Here is an 18,214-nt window from a genome sequence, read left to right on the forward strand (position 1 = left end):
ATGTTGGAATCAGTGGTAACACAATGGCTGAAGGTGCAGCTAAAGCCGGACTCACACGGGTCGGCCCGTCAAACGGTATGCCGAAGTCGACCGAGTCGTATCGTCTGAGTGATAAATCGAATTCAACAAACGGTACAAATCAACTGCACGAATCGACGTCAATTGAGTCGCGAGTGTGTAGAGCCTGTTCTAGTTAATAGGCAAGTTGGGTGTGGCACGGCCAATCAAATTGCGTTTTGGTGTCACGTGGTAAATGTTTACAAACAAGCGCGAAAGATGGCTTCGTCTGCTACGAAGAAACATCGACTCGATTTGTCCAGGGAGGAAACGGAGCGTTTTGTGGCTCTATATCTGAGCCACGAAACACTCTGGAATATTACGTGTAAGGACTATTCCAGAAGAGAGAAGAGGAATGCTGCGCTGACAGCGATCAGCTTGGCTTTTCCAGAAAAGTCATTGACAAGTGAGAACTCTGAATATATACGTGTGTTGACAAATGTAATGCGAGCATCACATCTACGACAATAATGCTAAATGTCCTATTCGAAATGTAGCCACACTATAATATGCGGAGCAAATATGTACGCAAAGCGGAGGTTTATATCTGTGGCACAGAGACACAGATATGTGCGCAATAAGTTATGTAAAAATAATACGAATTCGTTTCTGCATATTTGAACAGCTGCTTACACCAAGAGCTATTAGTGTATATTGGGGCAAAATATCCCCTTATATACATAAAATATTGTACAAACACATAACTGGAATTGTGATTCATCTGTGACCAAAACGTATTATTGTAAATATGTACCCTTGAAGATGCTGTAATATTTGCAAAACACATAATTAACTCAATAACACTCAGAACAGTGAGTGCCCTTTTAGATTTGCATGTACTTGTTAACATGGTTAATTCAGCAACTGTGAAGGGTTCACAAATGTATTATTTCATGAAAAAGTGGGAAAGTGTCATCTATTTATTATATCCTCATGGTAGTCTAAATGGTAATCTTAGGCTTCAGTTTCATTCTGCGTCAAAGGCAAACACTTCAAGAATCCTTATTCACTGCATTTATCTTTTGGTGATTCAATGGAATATTCATTTTCTAAAAAAAGTATTGTCACCATCTTGTATGTTTTCTAACATGTTACTTTGCAAATCTTATTGATGTTATTGAAACACTTTCATTAAAATAATGATTATTATGTTTCATTTACTACTGTTCAAAAGAGGCTAATGACTCTTTCATAATAGGTAAAACATAATGGAAGATAGGTACATAGACATAATAGATGCCTGACATAATAGATGCATACATTCACATACCATAAAGAATTTTTTCAAAATATTTCATGTTATAAATGATATAATTGTTTTGTAATTATTTCTGTTAAGATTATTATGCAATATTCACTTAGAGCTATTGTGTGGAAACTTTAACACATACTAAATATGCAGTTTCATTATCTAGTAATCATAATTTGGTCTTTTGGTCATATTTTCTTTTGGTCCTATAATTAGGACATAAACATACTGTGTTGGAAAAGCAGAGGCATATAACGAAATTATGTAATCATGGTAATAGCTTCAATTTTTTTATTTAAAACCTCATGCTACACAGTAGGTTTATACCATTCTTCCATAACAATGTTTTAAAAGAAAATACATACTGAATGATTACATACCTCTGAATGACTTTACTTAACCAATACAATCCAGTATTTACTGAAGTCATGGTAGAATAAGTTATGTTTGATCTCTTCAGATGATCAGGTGACATCAAAGATTGCGAATATCCGCACACCTTACTCGAGGGAGCTTAAGAAACATCTGGCAAGCAAGACAAGTGGCCCCGCAACAGACGTTTTTTACCAGCCAGTATGGGATCACTTTGAGACTTTGATCCTTCCTTGTAAGCAGCAAAGCTCATGAGGTTTCCACGGATGACCAGAAGTCGGGAACGGTTGTTCCCACAGAAAGCACCCCACACCATGCAACTACCGCCCCCGAATCTGTCGACTTCCTGTACACAACATTAAGCATACCGTCTCCAGACTCTATGCCTGCCGTCCGCGAATCTGAGGGTAAACCTGGATTCATCGCTAAAGACGACTCGATTCCAGTCTCTCTGGGTCCATCGGAGGTGACGTTGGGCCCATAGCAGACGTTGTCGTTGATGAAACGGCTTCAATATTGGCCCACTATATGGACGTCGAGAATGGAGATTGGCAGCCCGCAACCGATTTCAAATGGTCTGTGAGGACAGTCGAGCTCTAAACATCTCAGCCCTGGTTCGACGATTTGAAGGTCTTCTGCTCGTGACGTCACACGTGAACGACTCAACCTTGGGCGATCAGAAGTGGTGCCAGTTTGTTGTAGACGACCTCGCAAGTCATACACAGTACGACGGCTGCATCCCATTGCTCTTGCGACGTCAATAACTGATCTTCCCGCTTGCAACATGCCAACTGCACGTTCACGTTGCACATTTGACAATCGTGGCATTTCAAGTACCGTTAGAACTGTGGTTTAAAAGTGTGTTTTTTTTCATTCTTGAGGCCAATGCAAACACGTGCATATGAAGAAAACTTCGATGCGAAGATCACGTGATCGACTGCACGTGCAAAACCTGATTTGGCACTAAAGTTATTTGCACAACGAATGGATGGGTTTGAGTGGGTTTTGCTCACGTCGAAAGATAGGGATCCCATTTCGGATACATAAATGTCTCATCAGAGAAAAAATATTCATTATTTTTCAAATTACATTTTGTGAAGTTTCTTTTTTGACTCAGTATATTTAAAAGGAATATTACAGTATTGTTTATTTGTTTCCACAATTTACACAGTGAAGATTATATACACAACCATAACAATGTCCGCTCAGCAGAAATGTTCGGAACATACCACATTCTTAATTCAACCTGCACCATACCGACACAGCTCAATTTACCATACCCACACAGCTCAGTGTACAAAACCCACACAGCTCAATGTACAATACCTACACAACTCAATGCACAATACCTACACATCTCAATGTACAATACCCACACAGCTCAATGCACAATACCTACACATCTCAATGTACAATACCCACACAGCTCAATGTACAATACCCACACAGCTCAATGCACAATACCTACACAACTCAATGTACAATACCTACACAACTCAATGTACAATACCTACACATCTCAATGTACAATACCCACACAGCTCAATGCACAATACCTACACATCTCAATGTACAATACCCACACAGCTCAATGCACAATACCCACGCAGCTCAATGTACAATACCTACACAACTCAATGTACAATACCTACACATCTCAATGTACAATACCTACACATCTCAATGTACAATACCCACACAGCTCAATGCACAATACCGACACAGCTCAATGTACAATACCCACATAGCTCAAAGTACAATTATGGTGATCTACCTTCAGTTGTTGGCGATCTGTAGCCCATTTTTACATTGTATTGTCCAAAAATAGTTTTGTCCTTTTAAAGATATATGCTAGCTAGTTTTAACTCAATCTGTGATAATCTAGTGGTTTTACTGTCTTTTGCTGACAGGGTTTTCTATATTATATGTATGTATTATGAATTTAGAACTAGTTATAGTCACGATATGGCTGAAATATTGCCGATGTGACTTTTAATCTTAACTGACTCTGTTGGATCGCAGGAAATTGTGTAGGACCACTGCAGCCATCTAGTGATTAGAATGCCAAAGGCATTTTCAGACACTCTTCTTTCTCTGGACAACCTGTAGTTGTAGATTCTTCTGTGTGGGGGTAGATTGCGTTGTAGAAATGGTTTCATGAGGTATGTTTTCAGTGGAAAGGCTTCATCACCTACAATAACATGTGGTTTATCCTCTTGTCTTCTCGGGAGAGGCTTTGGTGGTGGAATATTAACTGCATCTGTCTCAATACTTCTCATCAGATCTGAATTTGCAAATATACCTGCATCTCCAGCTCTCCCACTGGCACCAACATCTACAAATGTAAATTTATAGTTGGCATCAACAAGAGCAAGCATTATAATGCCGAAATAGCCCTTATAGTTAAAGAATTGTGATCCACTATTAGCTGGAGCAGTTACTGCAAAAAATTCCCCATCCATAGCACCAAAACAGTTTGGAAATTGCCACTTGTCTTCAAATTCTGTTATGATCTTTTCCATTCCTCTTGAGTGCTGGGCACCTGCAAAATTAGTGACAGTAAATGTGAATGTTGAAATGATGAGATAAGTTTAATCTCAGGAATATTTTTCATGCTATTTCAGGAACCCATAAATGTGCCAGATGAAGAAAGCCAGGATGAAGTTCAGAAACTGGCCACAGACAACAATGTATCATCTGATAATGGAAGTGCTGTCCTTGCTCCATCTGATCCACCCTTACAAAAGACCACATCCAAACGGAACTCCAAGATAAATTCGGAGAGGCTGTTGTTGTTCTCTAAGCACACTGGTAAATGAGCCCACAAAGGACAATCTTGGAAGGCATAAACAATTTTTTACCACGCAGGAGAAGAAATGAATGAAATTACAGACAAGAGGTTGCTAAGACAACTAAAATTTGAAATGCAGCTGCTCGTGTTTAACTTTCAGCGACAACAGAAAGAACTAAATGAACCATAAAGTATTTTACTAAATTCATGAGGAATACACTGTATCAGGTTGTACGTTCAGTAACAGGCCCTGTATCAGGTTGTACGTTCAGTAACAGGCCCTGTATCAGGTTGTACATTCAGTAACAGACCCTGTATCAGGTTGTACGTTCAGTAACAGGCCCTGTATCAGGTTGTACGTTCAGTAACAGACCCTGTATCAGGTTGTACGTTCAGTAACAGACCCTGTATCAGGTTGTACGTTCAGTAACAGACACTGTATCAGGTTGTACGTTCAGTAACAGGCCCTGTATCAGGTTGTACATTCAGTAACAGACCCTTTCTCTGGACAACCTGTAGTTGTAGATTCTTCTGTGTGGGGGTAGATTGCGTTGTAGAAATGGTTTCATGAGGTATGTTTTCAGTGGAAAGGCTTCATCACCTACAATAACATGTGGTTTATCCTCTTGTCTTCTCGGGAGAGGCTTTGGTGGTGGAATATTAACTGCATCTGTCTCAATACTTCTCATCAGATCTGAATTTGCAAATATACCTGCATCTCCAGCTCTCCCACTGGCACCAACATCTACAAATGTAAATTTATAGTTGGCATCAACAAGAGCAAGCATTATAATGCCGAAATAGCCCTTATAGTTAAAGAATTGTGATCCACTATTAGCTGGAGCAGTTACTGCAAAAAATTCCCCATCCATAGCACCAAAACAGTTTGGAAATTGCCACTTGTCTTCAAATTCTGTTATGATCTTTTTCCATTCCTCTTGAGTGCTGGGCACCTGCAAAATTAGTGACAGTAAATGTGAATGTTGAAATGATGAGATAAGTTTAATCTCAGGAATATTTTTCATGCTATTTCAGGAACCCATAAATGTGCCAGATGAAGAAAGCCAGGATGAAGTTCAGAAACTGGCCACAGACAACAATGTATCATCTGATAATGGAAGTGCTGTCCTTGCTCCATCTGATCCACCCTTACAAAAGACCACATCCAAACGGAACTCCAAGATAAATTCGGAGAGGCTGTTGTTGTTCTCTAAGCACACTGGTAAATGAGCCCACAAAGGACAATCTTGGAAGGCATAAACAATTTTTTACCACGCAGGAGAAGAAATGAATGAAATTACAGACAAGAGGTTGCTAAGACAACTAAAATTTGAAATGCAGCTGCTCGTGTTTAACTTTCAGCGACAACAGAAAGAACTAAATGAACCATAAAGTATTTTACTAAATTCATGAGGAATACACTGTATCAGGTTGTACGTTCAGTAACAGGCCCTGTATCAGGTTGTACGTTCAGTAACAGGCCCTGTATCAGGTTGTACATTCAGTAACAGACCCTGTATCAGGTTGTACGTTCAGTAACAGGCCCTGTATCAGGTTGTACGTTCAGTAACAGACCCTGTATCAGGTTGTACGTTCAGTAACAGACCCTGTATCAGGTTGTACGTTCAGTAACAGACACTGTATCAGGTTGTACGTTCAGTAACAGGCCCTGTATCAGGTTGTACATTCAGTAACAGACCCTGTATTAGGTTGTACGTTCAGTAACAGGCCCTGTATCAGGTTGTACGTTCAGTAACAGACACTGTATCAGGTTGTACGTTCAGTAACAGACCCTGTATCGGGTGTACATTCAGTAACAGGCCCGGTATCAGGTTGTACATTCAGTAACAGGCCCTGTATCAGGTTGTACATTCAGTAACAGACCCTGTATCAGGTTGTATGTTCAGTAACAGACCCTGTATCAGGTTGTACGTTCAGTAACAGACCCTGTATCAGGTTGTACGTTCAGTAACAGACCCTGTATCAGGCTGTACGTTCAGTAGCAGACCCTGTATCAGGTTGTACGTTCAGTAACAGGCCCTGTATCAAGTTGTACATTCAGTAACAGACCCTGTATCAGGTTGTACATTCAGTAACAGACCCCGTATCAGGTTGTACATTCAGTAACAGATGGAGAATCCAGTCTTTCGTCCAACAACTTCTCTTTTTTTTCGCTTCGGCATTGCCGTCTTCTTCACATAAAATCGCGCAGCAGATAACTGCTGCTACGTCTGCTTCGGACATTTTGATACCATGGAAACAGAATACCGCGAGATATTATTAGATCGACACTAGTATCAGCAGATCGAATCGTGTGAGGGGTAGCAAATCGATCGGTCGATATTAGTTACAACCACCGAACATGTTGTACAATGTATGGAAATCGGCTGGTCGTTACTACATGCCGACCCGTGTGAGTTGCACTTAAGGCAGCAGCTAACAAATATGTGACACCACTTATTATACCATACTCAGATTAAATAGCTGTGATTAGGTCTTACATCCGTGATCTAATGCAGAAGAAGTTGGACACACAAGTAGGTATCAATAAAACCAACCATCGGTTACACCCACGAGGGTTGTCACTCCAGATTTGAAGAGGTCATTTTAAGACGATGTCGCATTGGCCATACAAGATATACTCACTAACATCTATTGAAAGGTGAGGATCCACCATTTTGCATCCATTGTGATGAAAAAATCTGCCATGTACCTGCCTGACTGTATTGATTTTTTCCATCACAAGGGATAACTATTTCAGAGCAAAAACAGTTAAGGAACAGTTTAAATGAAATAGAACTAAATGAATTTTTTTAAAATAATTTGTATTGCAGATAGATGTAAAAAAAAATAATATTGGAAGTTTAAACTAGTAACTGAGATTGTTGTATCCTCAAAGGGGATTAAAGTATTGTAATATTATTGTCCTCTTGAGAGGGCACGTAAGTGACGAAACATTCACATTAAATTAAACTTACTAGATTTTTAAAACGTAGTATTTTGTGTCATTTTAAATCATGGCTAAATTTGAGCACATTCGCCAGCGGCTGAACGTGATATAAAACCAACCTGGGTGAGTACAGTCTCCATGGTCTCTAGTCTGGTGATCACCCTTCAGTTCCTGGCGATACGCGATAGCCCATTTTGTTTATATTGTTTTGTCCTGATTAATATCAAATTGTAGAGATAGAGGCTAGTTTATTCTTGCTTCTGTGTTATTCTAGTTGGTTTTACTGTCCTTAGTCGACAACATTTAAAAAAATTAATTGTATTTTTCAGGAATTTAATATCTAGTTTTAGGCAAAATGGTCGATAATCGGAAATATCGTCAACAGGAAAAAATACTAATGATTATAGATATGAAAAGTGTGCTATCGATACTATTGTAAAGTATTCAGACCTGGACCTCATCTTTAATACAGTCGCCCAAATCCACTTTTTACAGTACTTTTAAATCTTTTTTTCCATACAGAGCAATACCTACACGATATTAATCTTAGAAAATTCCACGTTTCATTATCCAGATTTAGATGCTCTTCACGTGATCTTATGATCGAGAAGGGCAGATATTATAATATTCCAAGAGAAAACAGATTGTGCAAATGTTGTGCACTAAATGTAATTGAAGATGATTTCCACTTTTTGCTGGTATGTCCTTACTATACTGTTTTAAGGACAAAATATCTACCACAGTATTACTATTCACATCCTACCATGTTTAAATTAAATTTGATAATGAACTCTAATAATACAACTTATATTCGTAAACTTGGTTTGTATATCCACCATGCTTTTGAACAAAGAAAATAACGTTTGCAAACATTGTGATTGTATTCCATTATTGTTTTTATTTTTTGTACTATAGGCCTGTGGCCTCTTCAGTAATGGAATAAAGAGATTTACTATTGTACACTACCTTTTGTGACAGAAACACGTTTTAATTATCTCACACAACATACAAAGCTTTATTCAAGCTCTCAAAGTGCTCAGAGTTCAGTTTTGTTAATAATCCATGCAAAAACATGGAATCATAATGATTTCTTCACACGCTGGGGGCAATTTTGCACGTCTCAGATATTTATCGATATTTAGTTAACGAGTATCGATCTCTATGATGCTATATCGACAACCAGCCCTAGTTCCATTGTGGTGACTTTTCAGTTAGATAAAAGGAACCTTAATTCATTCATTCCAGGGAGGTCCCTACATATACCAACTTCTGGACTGGTATTTGGGCGCCTTATCCATACTGCTATTTTGTACACTGGAATGCTTGGCTGTTGTCTGGATTTACGGTAAGGCTGGATGAAACGTCACTGTGCTATACTATGAACTACATTTTTATCAAATCTTAGACCCGTGAAGATCCGGGTTAGCATTTGTCTTCAGCAACCCATGCTTGTCGAACGGGATCGGGTTTTCAGGCTCATTCTGACTTGTTTGACACATGCCATTTGAGATCGATGCCCATGCTGTTGATCACAGGATTTCCTGGACCAGACTCGATTATTTACAGACCGCCGCCATATAGCTGAAATGCTGAATGCGGCGTTAAACAACAAATAAACCAAAGCAAATGTTATACTTGGGATTGTACGTTCTTGTTCCAAATTCGGATTGGGCTCAATATACCAAGTCCTATAATTTGTACTTTTTATAGAAAGGGTTATCCCAAATGTAATATTTGTTACCTCTGACCACTTCCTGAGAGACATTGTGTTCATAGTATCAATTGTGGCCATGGGAGCCGCCCCAATATCCACCTGTTAGTGGGGTACACAGAGTATTTGGACCACCACTATATTTGTGGAAGCTCTGAGTGACAAATGGGTTCCTCACTCTGATAGCATGCGTTCGAATCCAAGATTTGACTCCACCCAAGAGTACTAGAATATGTCGTTTATTAAGTAAGTGTAATCCCAAATATAACATTTGTTATGTTTACCACTCTCCAAAAGGAGAGTCAATGTAATTATAATTATTTAATACTAATAGCATATAAGCTTCCTCACGCTGACTCTACATGTTCAAGGAAGTGTTTGTTGTTGCTTTCAAAATCTTGATTTAGGAGATAAACATCGTGTGTTTCCGGGTGTTATTGAGTATTTGAAGCACGGGAATTCATTTCGAAACGACGGCGTTAGCCAAAAGGCCCATATGGGTTTTACTGTCTGCACTCATTGACATCGAGCACGGGTGCAGCAATGAATTGTCATCAGCTGGACGTTTCAGCTGGTCCCCATGGTAGCATCTGGAACTGCTCATTTGTGACGTCATTCCGACTTTACGTCACAATATGATTTGAATGACGTCACCACTGCTGACGACGCAACAATACAATTATGTGCGATATTTGTACGTGTCAATACGCAGTGAAAAGTCTTGCAATTTCCGGGAATCGAATATCATTCGATCATGTTTTTCAACCAATCACATTAAAGAATACGGTGACTTTTGGTTTACAACATGTAAATGTTGTTTCAAAACAATCTTGATTGTTATTTAAATATCAGGAAAACCAATATGTCACATGGTTATTTCAGAGTAAAATATATTTTTCGAAAATATGGTATCTCACCATTTGCCGCACTCACATCGCTAAATAAACGAAGACATAATTATCTGAAACTCTTGCCAGCGACAAACGTATAACGCATTTTGGAATCAGCAGAGAGAGTGTCTGTTTTCTCAAAACGCACATGGTTTACCCTATTATTGCCCTGGTAAGATGTTTCTGTTTGTTTTATGAAACAACCGACAGATCATGATTTCAGGAGGCTTAAAATCATTCAGCTGCAGATTCTTACGTCAGCCCGAGTTCATGTATTCGTGTAGTGTCAAACAATGGTACTATCATCCCAAGTGGTTAATATTTTGTGTTACTACTCAAGGTTTGAAGCAGTTCAGCAAAGACATTGAGATGATGATAGGGAAACCCCTGGCAACCCCTTTCAAGATACTCTGGGCTTTCGTCCTTCCTGCAGTGCTTTTGGTAAGTGATTCAGGGGTAGATCTAAATTCTATCTGTGACATTCTACAGTTTGGCACATTTTGATATCAACAGTGGGTTATCAAGAGTTTTATCTTGAAAATGTAAGAACTGATGCAAGCGGCATTTGTCAATCAATGTTTATGAACATTCTTTCGTAAATTCCCGTGAAACATGACTGTACTTGAATGTCACCGGAATGCATGTTATATGAGGAATCCATATTAATCAACCATTTTCCATAATCTCTTTTCAACCATTAATATTGTTTCAGGCCGTGCTGTTACTGTCTCTGCTACGATATGAACCACCTTCCTATGGCAAGTACACGTATCCAGGTTATGCCAGTGTCACTGGTTGGTTCGTTGCGTCAGCTCCACTTATTCCTCTGCCAATCTACGCCATCAAAGCAGTGAGGAAGCACCTGGTGTCCCACACACTCAAAGAGGTACCTGCCAACGTTCAGTGTTGCTGGCATTGTAAGTTTTAGATTGACAATGCAGGATAATGTTGAGGCACATTGCTTACAAAGATTTTAAGGATATCTGATGCCAGTTGAAATAACATGTCGATGACTGACAGAAAAGGAGAAGGGTAACACAAAATGTGTACATATATCCGGAGATCTATGATTTTCAAGAAAAATATAAATGAACTAAAATTGTCAGTCACTTTATCAGGGGTCACTGCTGACCAAGTAATGGACCACTGCATTTGCTGTTGTATTCACGGGAGAGTTGGGCACACAAACCGGATTTATTTTCTATGTAAAGTCAAACAGTAAAGTAACACATTTACATTTCAGAGTATCAAACTGGCCTTGAGGCCAGAGGATTTGTGGTGTCCAGCAGATCCACTTCGCCGAAAGGAATATCGAGACAGTTCAAAGAATACTAAGCACTCTGTGAGAAATAAGCTTTCACGTGTATTAGGGAAGGTACAGGTAAAGTGAAACACCACCATCAGATGGAACGAGTGCATAAACAGTAAGATATTGCCAAGCTTACTTCTGCAGTTGTGTTGTCTCCTGGACGAGACTTAGAATAGGGAACATTCGTTACGATAATATCAGAACCTTGAACTGTCATCTAACAACACTTATTTATACAAGACAAACTCCAGTTATGGAATAACCAGAATCGGTAAAATATTGACTTTCTTCAACACTTTATATTTCAAATGCAGTGTTCAAGTAGACAAATACGCTCTTTTATTTCTTATCTTGGGAAAGAACATCAAATGTACTTCATATTCGCTTAAGACATCTTTGTAGTTCTTTTAAAGCAGATGTGTTTATAATAAATGTGTCACTTGCATGCCTTTGTCCATGTGAAGACGTCTATCACTTGTTTGTCTAATATATAATGCCACTAGAGTGAGTGAGTGAGTTTAGTTTTACGCCGCACTCAGCAATATTCCAGCTATATGGCGGCGGTCTGTAAACAATCGACTCTCGACCAGACAATCCAGTGATCAACAGCATGAGCATCGATCTGCGCAGTTGGGAACCGATGACATGTGTCAAACAAGCCAGCGAGCTTGACCACCCGATCCCGTTAGTCGCCTCTTACGACAAGCATGGGTTACTTAAGGTACATTCTAACCCGGACCTTCACGGGTGCAATGCCACTAGAGCATCATTACATAACAATATATCATCAGTTGGAGATAAACCCTGGATAAAGACAACTTTTATCGGTATTACATGACATATGTATTATATTCAAAAATGTAATTTACAGCTGTGTAACTGCACCGGATGTTTACAAATGACAAATACAAATCATTTCATGTTATTTAGCAATATAATCAACTAACAGACACAACAGAACCTGTGTACATCAAACACGCTCACCTGTACAAATATTATATACTGAACATCATTGAAAAGGCACCACTTATAAAAGTTCAGATTATTAAAAGCACGTGTAAGGAGTTGATATTTTTTGAGTGGATAATAACAGATGGATGACTGACAAAAACAACAACACAGAAAAGACGCTCATTCAATGACATGTTCCACAGACAGAAGGATCAAACACCCGTGGGGTCAAAACGAAAAGTCAATATCGCGTGTGACCGCCATTTGCATTCTGTCGGTTGTTTCATGAAACAAACAGAAACTTCTTAATAGGGTAAACGAACGTACGTTTTGAGAAAGCAGAGACTCTCTCGGCTGAATTCCAAATGCGTTATAAGATTGTAGGTGGCCAAAAGTCTTCGTGTAACTGAGATATTTCTGAGTGCGACGTTTAACAACGGCTACACAACCAGAACCATCGCCAATATTCTCTGTGGAATCAACCTGCTAAAACGACATTAATATCTGGAGCAAAATAATATACATAACACGTTGTGGAGTTCAGTTGTGAAAGAAACCAAACCAGTTAATGCGATATTTCGGTATGGCTGCTTACTACTGTACAGTATCTAAAACATCTATCCTATAGCAACCCCACTTGTAATTCTCGTGAATTCTCCTGTTCTCCGGTCGCCAAGTTTTTCAAATGCCTTCCCGATTGGCAGTAGATACCAGTAACATAGGCGGTAGAAGTGTAGTTCATGTTATCCCCCGACACGAACTGGGAGTGGGTATAGGTTTGAGCTCCGTCCGTCCGAGATGATGGGGACAGATTTTCTCAAAAACCGTTATAGATAGGGAAACCAAATTTGATTTGTGTTTTCAGGACATAAATGCCTTGATGGAGTTCGAAAACGAAAACAGGTTACAATTAGTTATGGCCCTTGTCATGCGTTTTTTGACTTAGTGTATGTCATCCCCGATGGGAACTGATTGTCTCAGTAATCGTTATAGACAGGTGCTTTCAGTACGTGTCCTGGTGAAGTTAAAAAGCAGGAACCAAATAGGAGCAGAACACTGTGGCGGGGGATATTGAGAACCATGTCTTGTTTCTTCGATTACAGCAAATGGTGAGATACTATGAGTGAATGAGTTTAGTTTTACGCAGCACTCAGCTATATTCCAGCTATATGGCGGCGGTCTGTGAGTGAGTGAGTCAATATTTAACGTCACATTGGCAATATTGCAGCCATATCTGGTCTGTAAATAAGCGAGTCTGGACCAGACAATCCAGAGATCAACAGCATGAGCATCGATCTGCCTAATTGGGAATCGATGACATGTGTCAACCAAGTCTGCGAGCCTGACCTCCCGATCACGTTAGCAACAATTAACACTTCTTTGAACATTTAGAGTAAGCGGGAGGAAACAATATGCTATGAGTATTGAAAAATTATAATTACATTGGCATGGTTATGAAATATATTGGTCTCAATGTAAGACATGACAATGAATAATACAAAATGCCTTTACTTCAGAGTTTTCAAGGACAAACATGATGAAGGTAATCTACATATTTTCTATATTCCTGGATGGAATACTATTATTTGTGAGAGCAAACTTCTAAAGTGTTTGTAAAGTACAGTTTGTTTTTATTTTTGTTTATGTAATAATTTGAAAACCGTAGTTATATATCATGCTCTTAAAGTATTCAGGAATATATTACAAGACAAAAGCGTGAGATAGATCATAGGTCTGTTTTGTTCAAGGTAAAAAGGGATGTAGTGTTTGAAATGTAGAATCGCATTTCGTTTCGGATTCTGTTTTTTGTACTGGCCCAATTTAAATACGCATGAGCATGCGCAGTGTGTCGAATGATGTGGAGTTTGAATAAACGTCTACACGTAATGTGGAGAACCAGCCTCGTCTCCGAGTGTTTGTAGTCGGCTTAAATGAAAACTGGTTACAGTAACTTGAATGAGAAGTTGCACACAGTACACCCATATCTGCGTTTTGACCTGGAGCAGTCTGACTGACGTTGTCCCCCAATCAGTTCACATAAGCCATGCCTGTCTTATTGTCAACCATAACCGATTGATCTTTGATCTCCTTGCAAAAAGTGCCAGATGAATTTCTTTCATATCTACAACATTGATGTACATTCTCTACTCTACCTCTGACCAGCGGCCTCCTGTTGATCTATGGTCGTATACTGCACCCCATTCCATTTCTTATGCATCTGTCTGGAGAATTACATCTGAGATGTCAAGATTGGCACCCCGTTGAAATTACTGAGGTTGGTCAGCCACCGCTTTAGTTCCTCCCCACAAATGCTAAGGCAATATAATATTTGACTCGTAACTCGGGGAACGCAAAAGCTCCTTGCTCTTGGAACCGGGGGGCAAGTCCAAATGGCATGAATCGGAACTGATACAGAGCACCTTTCCCAGAGGAGCGTTTCCATGTGGGCTGCCATTGCTGACGTAAGCATCCTTTAGCTCAAACTTGCAAAAGGTTTTTGTTTGTGCCTCAGGCGACAAGAAGAGACGCACAATGAAGTGAGGCACATCAGAAGACAAGGCCAAACCAATTGAAATGTATAATAAAATAAGATGAAATATTTGTAATATGACAATGAAATATGGTGAAGATATGATTATAGGTGAGCTGAGGTGAAATTGGGTTTAACGTCTTTCTTGAGAATATTTCGCTCAAATGACGACGTGCATGCGTGTGTATATGTGTATGTGCGCCACCTTGTACTAGCCCAGACTGAAGCTGGTTTTATAGTGCTAGCCCACTAAGTCCTTGTTGTACCCATTATGCCGAGCGCCAGGCAGGGACCAACAAGTACCATATTTTAACGTCTTTTGGTATGACAAGGACGGGGATCGAACCTTATCGAACCCGCGACCTTCCGCTCTCCGGGCGGACGCTCTAACCACTACACCACGGAGGCGGTCAGATATGATTATAACAGCATTAGTACTGTCATGAATATTTAGCATATTTATCACAAATGATACCATTTCTTTGAATAATTTGTCACTTAAGCCGACAAAACTATTTCCATATATATAACATACTCGTACTGGTGGTGAAATCCAACTATAATATATTTCCATGTTTTTACAAACTACTATCGAAAAGACACGATATCAGTTATTGGTGAACCATCAATCTTCACAATTGGGTCATACGAATACAGGTATCAACTAAGTCAGCGAGCCTGACCACCCGATCCCTTAAGTCGCCTCTTACGACAAGCATGGGTTGCCGAAGACCAATTCGTCATGGGTTGACACGGTAACTAGTACCATCGATGTTTCTGGATGATCTTTGAGTGTAGAGATTTAGAACCTCACAGAATGAAACAGGAACAGCTTTAAGCTCTTGTATACATCATTTTAACACATTTTTAGAAGGGTTTTCATATTGTACTTCAGAGATTGGTTTGATGTTTTACAATGACTCACAATTACATTCACTGCAAATCATGTGTCAAGCACTGTCACTTTGCTGTATTTGAGCACTGAGAGTCAGCACATTACAGATGGATCTGATACAGATCTCTCATTTCTGTAGGTGCAGCATCTTTCAAGAACAGGATCTTTGTAATTTCTTTCATTCAATCTCCGTCCACAAGAAGAACTAGGTGCCAGTCTGGCTGACGAACAATCTGTGACACCATACTAAAGCTTGGTACTGACATCTCACTACATGCAGCCTGACGTCATATCCAGTATGGGGAAGACACGAAGCAGGCTTGTCTGTGGTCATTGTAATGTATACCCGCACTTCATCAAGTGTCGTAAACGCGTCTGTGACCTTTCCATACAGTGTCAGTATGTACTTTCTGATGTCAGTTGAAGAGACCAATCACCTTCCTTCTTTGTCGAGAACCTCAACACCTTCTGACCTGATATGAGTTGATGATCTCAATGTCTTTTGTAGCAATTGTTTTGTCATATCTGACAAAGACCACAATGACAAAAATATAGTTAGACTTCTCAAGTTGGAAACAGACAGGCTCAGCAAAACCATTGAAGGGTTTGAAATTATATATTTCATTGATAATTGCCATCTCATCAAGTAGGTATGATGTTGGTGATGAACTTTGTGCATCTGTCTGGAGATTACTGACTGATTCTATTTTCTTACCAAGTTCTGCGGTCTGTGTTTTGCGTGGTATTCCAATCTATACATATCAAACAAAATTGGGCCCTTCACTACCCTGGGTGAGATATCGTTCTTTGAAAGCTTCAGCAAGAAAATATCAATTAAAATATTGCGTAATACATATCATATTATTGTCTTTAGATGAAAAACATTCCTCTACTTTATTGGACTTGAAGCGTTTCATTTGCTATCTCATTTTGAATAATTCAAATTCTTTTCTAAATATTTCGGAACAAATTTGTATGTTTAGTTTGAACGGTAATGTTCCTCTTTATTTTGTCTCTGTGTTTTATTTTGTTAAACTGAAATATTATTATATATGACACTGTTTCAGATTCACTGTTTCACTATTCAAAGAGAAAGTCATGCGTAAATCGTTATTGCATAAATCGTTATGCTCTACTTTGTCAATATTATGTTGCTTCAGCAAAGGAAATCAAATAAAACATCGCCGAACTCCCTAATTTTGAATAATTAGTCAAATTTGTATCGTAAAGTTCCATCTGGTACTTTGCTATGTCAGTATTATGGTAATTAAATGACATTAAAAAACTTTTTTTCAGTCAGTGTGCATATGTCTGAATGGTAAGTATCTTCAATTCTATTGCAGTAATGCATTCAGCTTTGTTTTTAAATACATATATACAATCAATATGACATTTCTTCCTCTACTTGTCATGTGCCGATTCTACAACACTCAGTTCCTTTCGACTCCCAACTCCATTCAACAGTCAAGAACAGACGCAAGCAAGTGACATTCGTGCGTCCGCAAAGTCGTGAGTCCTATGTTACTAGTTACTTCTGCCACTTATTTGTCCCAGTGTATAGCACTGTTAAGATGTCAGTCATAAACTACGTGAGTCAATATAAGTTTTCGGCAATTCATTGTACTTGTGTGATCATTTACTAATTCCAAAATATAATGGATTTCTTGAAGTTCACATTCCTGTATTAACCTTTGCGTTACGCTTTAGAAATCACCTCGTAACGATATGCGAATTATGTCCATGCAGGTAGCAAAAGTCCCCGTGGTCCCTAGCATGGGGATCCACCTTCAGTTGTTGGCGATCTATAGCGTTTTTATATTACGTATTGTCCAAATTATGCTATTAGTTTTAACTGTACATTGGCTTCAATGCCTGTCCTTTGTCTACTCTCTGCCTTCATCAGCTTTCTGCCTAGCCAATTATGTTAATTATGTTGTTTTCTTTGTTACATTGTTACAACCAGTATATATATACTTCCCCCTTCTTCATGTTCCACTATGCTTGACAACGGTACAAGAATCTGTATCGAAACGTCGCACTCACGAATAAAAAGAAGTTGTTATCCATAAATTTTGTTCTATATTGTACTTCCCAACTTCTAAAATGCCACTCAAAGATGTATTGATCATTATATCGGAATTTCTTCTTCTGTTGTTTTTGATATTTGGAAGTTTAAAGCTAATGGTAGTTGTATGCGTTAACAACTGAACACCTTCTTTAACATGCGAAGAGAAGGATTTAATTTGATTTTTGTACCATTTTCACACTTTGGACATATGAGTGTTGAATAATGTTTTCGAGACATAATTAGTCAAAGACTGACACTTACCTTGCTTAAAAGTGACTGATCAGGACACGAAATAATTTTGAAGCACAACATGATACTCTGGCTTGGGCCTTAGCATCAATGACTACAGTCAGCAATTATTTCTGTTTGATATATGAATAAGAAAGTCTTGTTGTCGGAGTTTGAGTTTTTGGAAAATGGCTCTCGAACTGCAAGATGTAG

Source organism: Haliotis rubra, unplaced genomic scaffold, assembly GCF_003918875.1.
Source record: "Haliotis rubra isolate DU_JTF1 unplaced genomic scaffold, ASM391887v1 Scf477, whole genome shotgun sequence".
NCBI lineage: Eukaryota > Metazoa > Mollusca > Gastropoda > Lepetellida > Haliotidae > Haliotis > Haliotis rubra.